At 44.2% G+C, this 6,463-nt stretch overlaps 1 non-coding gene across 1 annotated transcript; it reads left to right on the forward strand.

Moving 5' to 3' along the window:
* The first annotated feature begins 4,242 nt into the window (after positions 1 to 4,242).
* LOC119939820 lies at positions 4,243 to 4,380 on the forward strand. The gene has a single exon (XR_005454783.1). It is a non-coding gene; the product is annotated as a small nucleolar RNA SNORA7 (small nucleolar RNA).
* The last annotated feature ends 2,083 nt before the right edge of the window (positions 4,381 to 6,463 follow it).

Raw genomic sequence — 6,463 nt, forward strand, 5'->3', positions numbered from 1 at the left:
CCCATGGGGGGCTCACAGCCTTGATCCCCATTTTACAGATGAGGTAACTGAGGCACAGAGAAGTGAAGTGACTTGCCCAAAGTCACACAGCTGACAAGTGGTGGAGCCGGGATTTGAATCCATGACCTCTGTCTCCAAAGCCCATGATCTTTCCATTGAGCCATGCTGCTTCTCTAAAATGTCACACTGCTTCTCACTGCAATAATATATTCTTGCAGTTTTGAGGCTCAAGTTAATTTTGGGATGTACCAATAAAACCACTGGGCGTTTCATAACTTTAGGAAATAAAAAGACTTATATTTTTCAGCTTTAAGGGTGTTTTATCATTAAATAGTACTTAATTTCCTAAAAAATATGTCTTTCAGTGTAATGCTGTTCTGTGATATGGTAAGTAGAGCCTGATCATGTTTAAAGTGCTGTGTCCTTATCTCAGATCAAAGGAAAGCAAGGTACTGCAAAGTCTGATTATCTTATTAGAGTTTCTTAGAATTCTTCTTCACAGAGTGTTTCCTTCTGCACTGCAGGCTTGTTTTATCCACTCTAGAGTAACACTGCTGAAAGAATCTGAGAAAGGAAATGGAACATTGAATATCTATGAGTAATAGAGTCCATTGTGGAAAGATTTCAAAGAACTGACCCAGCTGTTGGCTTTTCCACTAGCAAAGGTCCCGAAAGGTCAAACTATTCAAACAAGGTCAATAATAAGGTTTTGTTATCTAAAGAAAGATTTCTAAATGCCATTTAAAAAGGTGTGTTCTCAGTAAGAGAATAGGCCCCATTAGACGCTATGATAGTGTCCCCTCTGTCCCTTCAGTTATTTCCTTTCGGGAGAAAAATTAAAACTGAAATAGATACTAGGGCCACTGACAATAGAAACGTCTTTGATTACATTTTAAATCCAAAAGAAAGAGAGGATAAAAAAACTGAAAATAGAGGCAATGCTATAGTCTCAGAAACAAAATATACTTCTAACAGCAGCTGGATGGGCATGCTTTCCATGGTTGTAACAAGAAGTAAAAGAGGATGGAGGGACAGAGACAGGAATAGAGATAGGCAGTGGAAGATGGGGGCACAGGCAAAGAGCATGCACGGAGCTAGAAACAAACAGAGAAACAGAGGCAGGTACGGAGACTTCAGGCTGAGACAGAGATGGAGGTTGAGATACTCAGGAAGTGGGGGCTGTTACCAGTCATTAAGACCTGAGTTCGGGGATTCGACTTTCACCCATGGTATGCGCTGTGGTAAAACAGACCAGCAACCCCTAGCCGATTATAATGCAAGTTTCTTCGTTTGGCTGCCTGCCTTCACAATACTGGATTAAGCAGGAACATACACAAAAGGTCAGGATTGCTAATAGTCCACTCAGTGGCTCGTTGAATCTGCTCATAGTCATCATGTTCACTAGGGAGACACTAGGATTCTACCACCATGAGCCCCAACAGTAATAGAACAGTGCTTGGCACATAGTAAGCGCTTAATAAATACCATAATTATAATATATAGAACACTGGTTTCCCAGACAGAAACAATGGCAGAGAGGGAGGAAAAAAAGGAGACAAAGGTAGACCTGATACAGTCCAGTTCCGAAGGTAACATAGGTAAATGTTGAGCACCTGGTCCTAAAGGGACACACTTATTGGCCAGTTATGCACGCCCCAGCCCAAAGAGGAACACCTAGCCTCTATTCTAGGTCAACAGAAAGGGATACTCATATTCCTACTGGCCATCATAGAGCAGTTGTCCCACACTCTGGGTAGAGGCTCTGAAGAGTGACAGCATTCTCATCCAGCTACAAAGAGGTGTTTCCTGGGCACCAACTTTAATTAGGTATCTGGTCTACATAGGCCACTCATGTGGCACGCTGCAGGGTGGGTTCTTGGCTAATCAGAGCAGGCAAGGTCGAATGCCACCTTTCTGGAGGCCGTCACCCTCATTATCAGCAATATCAACTGAAGGTTACTTCCTGGCTCTGCTGATAGCGCCTGTGGCAGCACATCACTTTCCAATTTTCCGGGGACCTTGAATTTCTAACAGCAATACCCCACTCGAGGACCCTCCAGTCCCTATCAGCAATACCAGTCGAGGTTTGCTCCACCTATCCGCTGGCCTCACCAATGCTGCTCACCTTGGGCTAATGACAATTTGGCCAACAAAATGGAGTTGGTCCTGTCAAGCACAGCCCATCACAGGGGAACAGAAGGGAAGATGCACAGATGGAAATGGAAACAGTGAAAGCATTAGAAGAACCTCACTCTCTCTCACCCTGACCTGTTCCTTGCTGGGCTCCCCAGGCCCATCAGCCCTGTCGTCATGGCTCACCTAGAACTCAAAGTAAGATCTGTAGGCAGGCTTGAAGGATGGGAAAAAGGGGTGACTGCTGCCTTCCAGGGCCCATTTTATATGAAGGACACAAGTTCCTGGAATGACCTCTGAACCGATCAGAGCTTTCAGACATGGCAGCAAATCCAATTGCTTATTCACAGATGAAAAGAGCTATGGAGTTCCAAATCTTTACTGGTGATTTATCAGCTCCATTCAGACTTACCTGTCACCTACTGTAATATGTACCAATGCTACCATGCCACAAGATAAACACACTCAGAGCTCACAAAGATAAATATCACAAAAAGGACTTTACTGATTCATTCATTCATTCAATCGTATTTATTGAGTGCTTACTGTTTGCAGAGCACTGTACTAATCACTTGGGAAGTATAAATCGGCAACATATAGAGATGGTCCCTACCCAAAAACGGACTCGCAGTCTAGAAATCCAGATACCACAAACTCTGTGAGAAGCAGAATGGCCTAGTGGGAAAAGAACAGGCTCAGTTCTTCACGGAAAAAGAAAAAGCAGAGGAAAAGAGTAAGCCTCAGGCCACACGAGAAGAGAGGAAAGCCATGCTTATACTCCAGTCTTGGCCCTCAGAGCACTGTGGGCAGGGAATGTCTTTTTATTGTTATACTTTACTCTCCCAAGCACTTAGTTGAGTGTTCTGCGCACAGTAAGTGCTCAAAGCGACTGACTTTGAAAAAGGGCTCATCACTCCTCGCTACTGTGGAACAGGGAGAAGGGTGATGTAGACTTAAGGGGGGCTAACTTTGAGACAGGAGGGAATACTACCCCCTTGCCATCATTATTCTGATTCAAACTAAATACCCTGGCACCCATCAGCTGGGCATGCCCCAACAGCTGGGATAAGAGGAAGAAGCACATGAAACAACTTCAACTCTCCCTTGCCTCCTCCTTCTTGCCATCCCCCCTACCAGGAAACCTCCTGCCAGCCAGATGGGTCCATGAGAAGAGGATTATTTGGAGAGGCGGGAAAGGGGAAAAAATGCTGGTTCATGAAACAATCCTCTTAGAGACGCTCAAGGAAAACTGAACAAGCAAAGGACAAGATGTTGAAAGTCAATCGGAAAAGATGTCTAGATCCGGAGGAATATTTTGTAATAGTGAGCTTGACCCTTTGTTCTAAAGGGATTAAAAGGTCATTGGCCCGAGTGGGTGGAAAAATATCACTGGAATAAGACTGTCATCATAATTGTTTTCTTTATGATGGGGTTTCACCTATATTTAAATTTCTCCTTGGTCTACTGACCGCTAATTTTCCAAGCTAATGGTTAATACTTGAAAGAGCCACCCCAAACTTCTGAAATGAGTCCATGAAATGAATTTTAGTGTGGCCTAGTGGAAAGAGCATAGGCCTGGGAGACAGAGGATCTGGGTTCTAATTCCACCTCTGCCAATTACTTTCTGTTTGATCTTAGGCAAGTCACTTTAACTTCTCCATGCCACAGTTTTCTCAACAGTAAAATGGGGATTAAATCCTCCTCCTTCCGACTTAGACTGTGAACCCCATTTGGGACAGGATTGTGTCCAACCAGATAAACTCCCATCTACCCCAGTGCTTAGAACAGTGCTTGGTACATAATGAGTGCTTTACAAATACCGTAAAACAAACAACAAAAATAATAAACTCAAAGGTCCTGTCTCCACAACAAAATCATCCAAATGATTTAGGCTTCCTAAATTCACTTTGGCCTTTATTATCTTGGAGTTTAAGCTGGGGGGCAGTGGGGCGGGACTTTGGAGGAGAGAAAGAGATGTATGCCAAGGGTTGCTTCAAGAAGATGATCTGGGCAGCAGTAAGTAGTGCATACTGCCAGGGAGATGGGCTGGAGGCAGGGAAATCTGTAAAGAATGGCTGTTCTTTTTTTATAGGAACTAGGGCACAGGGACCCCTCTCAGGGTCACACCTGGAGAGTTTCTAGTATTCTAACAGTCTCAACTATAGGAGGGAGAGTCAAGCAGAGGCATATATATTCCATTCCTAGCTTGAGCAGTGGCTAGCAAATGGAAGGCAATCTGCTACAAGTCAAAACTCACCTGTGCTGGGAAAGAGCAGCAAGGGAGAGATGCAAAGGTGGAGCCTCAAGTTTACTGCATGGAAGGAGGCAATGGTAAACCACTTCTGCATTTTTACCAAGAAAACTCTCTGGTACACTACCAGAACGATTGCAGATGGAGGCGGGGCGTTCTTGGAGAGATGTGTCCATGGCGTCGCAATGTGCCAGAGACAACTTGACAGCAAAAGACAAGACAAGGGCACAGGAAGATGAAAAACACAGAGAAGGGGCTCAGTAAATGTGCACTGCCCCTTCCAGGATGGGGTGGAGCGGCAAATCGAAAGGGAAGAGTTTTCAAAAAAGCATCCATGACTTGCCACCTTCAAACAACTACTCCAGTTTATGGAACTTTCAGCACTGAGGAATCTTACTGTACCCCAGGACCAGGCTTGGACCTGGAAGTGTGCCAACCTGGGACATGTGGGAATTGGAAAAGATGGCAATTGAATGGGAAACTCACATTTGAACCTCACAATTTCCTCATTTACGTTTCACTTCATCGTCCACCGTGACCTTCCAATAAGCTTTTTATTTTGTTAAATTCTTTTATGTTAAACCTTGTGTTCAATTCTGATGGAAAATTTTGCTGTGCCTCCAAAAAACAGTCCTCGTGTTTCAGTCTTTTGGTGGTTGGGGTTAAGAATTGAATGGAAAGTTATGTTGCATCTCCATCTAGTGGTTCAGAAAATGTGGATCATGCATACATTCATTCATTCAATCGTATTTATTGAGCGCTTACTGTGTGCAGAGCACTGTACTAAGTGCTTGGGAAGTACAAGTTGGCAACATATACCCCTACAGAGCAGGCCACTCCTTGCCGAAGTATCAAACTGCCACAAGGCCACATGGGGAACAGATAATTGGGGAGAATTGAACAATCAAATTTTATCTTTCAATCTCTTTTTCCCTCCACCCCTGTCTTTCTCTTTGCCTCGCTCTCATTCGCCCTTCCTACCTCCATCACACACACACATATTTCTTTAACTCTTAGAACATATATCCCTACCCAACAGTGGGCTCGCAGTCTAGAAGGGGGAGACAGACAACAAAACAAAACATATTAACAAAATAAAATAAATGGAATAAATATGTACATATAAAATAAATAGAGTAATAAATACGTACAAACATATATATATATATGTTTACATATGTACATATATATATACATTGTATGTATGTGTGTGTATATATATATATACACATTGTGTATATATACGCTATATATATATATACATATATATATATATGTGTGTGTGTATATATATATATATATATATATATATATATATACACCAAGCCAGACCAAGCCATGCCAGGCCAAGCCCGGCCTGACCAGACCAATCAATCAATCACTCGTATTTATTGAGCGCTTACTGTGTGCACAGCATTGTACTAAGCACTTGGGAAGTACAAGTTGGCAACACATAGAGACGGTCCCTACCCAACAGTGGGCTCACAGTCTAGAAGACTAGACCAGGCCAGGCCAAACCAGACTACACCTGGCCAGACCAGACCAGGCCAGACCAGACCAAGCGAGAGCAGACCAAACCAGGCCAGACCAGACCAGGCCAGGCCAGACCAGACCAAAGTAGGCCCGAGCAGGGCACAGCAGGCGAAGCGTGTCCCCCAGAGCTGGCGGGGAGCAGAGGGGAGGAAGCTGAGGGACGGGGCGTGCACCCTCCCGGCCCCACCAAGCCAGCTAACGCCCCCGTGTATGTATATGTGTGCCCACATAAGGATCATTATGGTTTGAAGCTGAAGATGCTAACAAAAGGCTTTCCTCAGCGTATGTCGGTGTGGCTGAAGAATTGTACTTTTACTCCATAGAACAGACTGAACACAGTTTTCAGGGCCCGGGGGCTTCAACTGAAGATATTCTTTGTAAGAAGATTCTTGTTTAGGGATTTCTTGCTGCCACCCTGTGGCCTAATGGAGCCGAAGTCTCTGCATTCCATAAACCCACCCTATCGCTAGGGCCTTTAAGAAAGTCGAGGGTACATGATGATTTCCGTGGGTAGAAATAACCGGAGTTGGGAAGATCTAGGGCCTG

Source organism: Tachyglossus aculeatus, chromosome 17 (genome assembly GCF_015852505.1).
Source record: "Tachyglossus aculeatus isolate mTacAcu1 chromosome 17, mTacAcu1.pri, whole genome shotgun sequence".
NCBI lineage: Eukaryota > Metazoa > Chordata > Mammalia > Monotremata > Tachyglossidae > Tachyglossus > Tachyglossus aculeatus.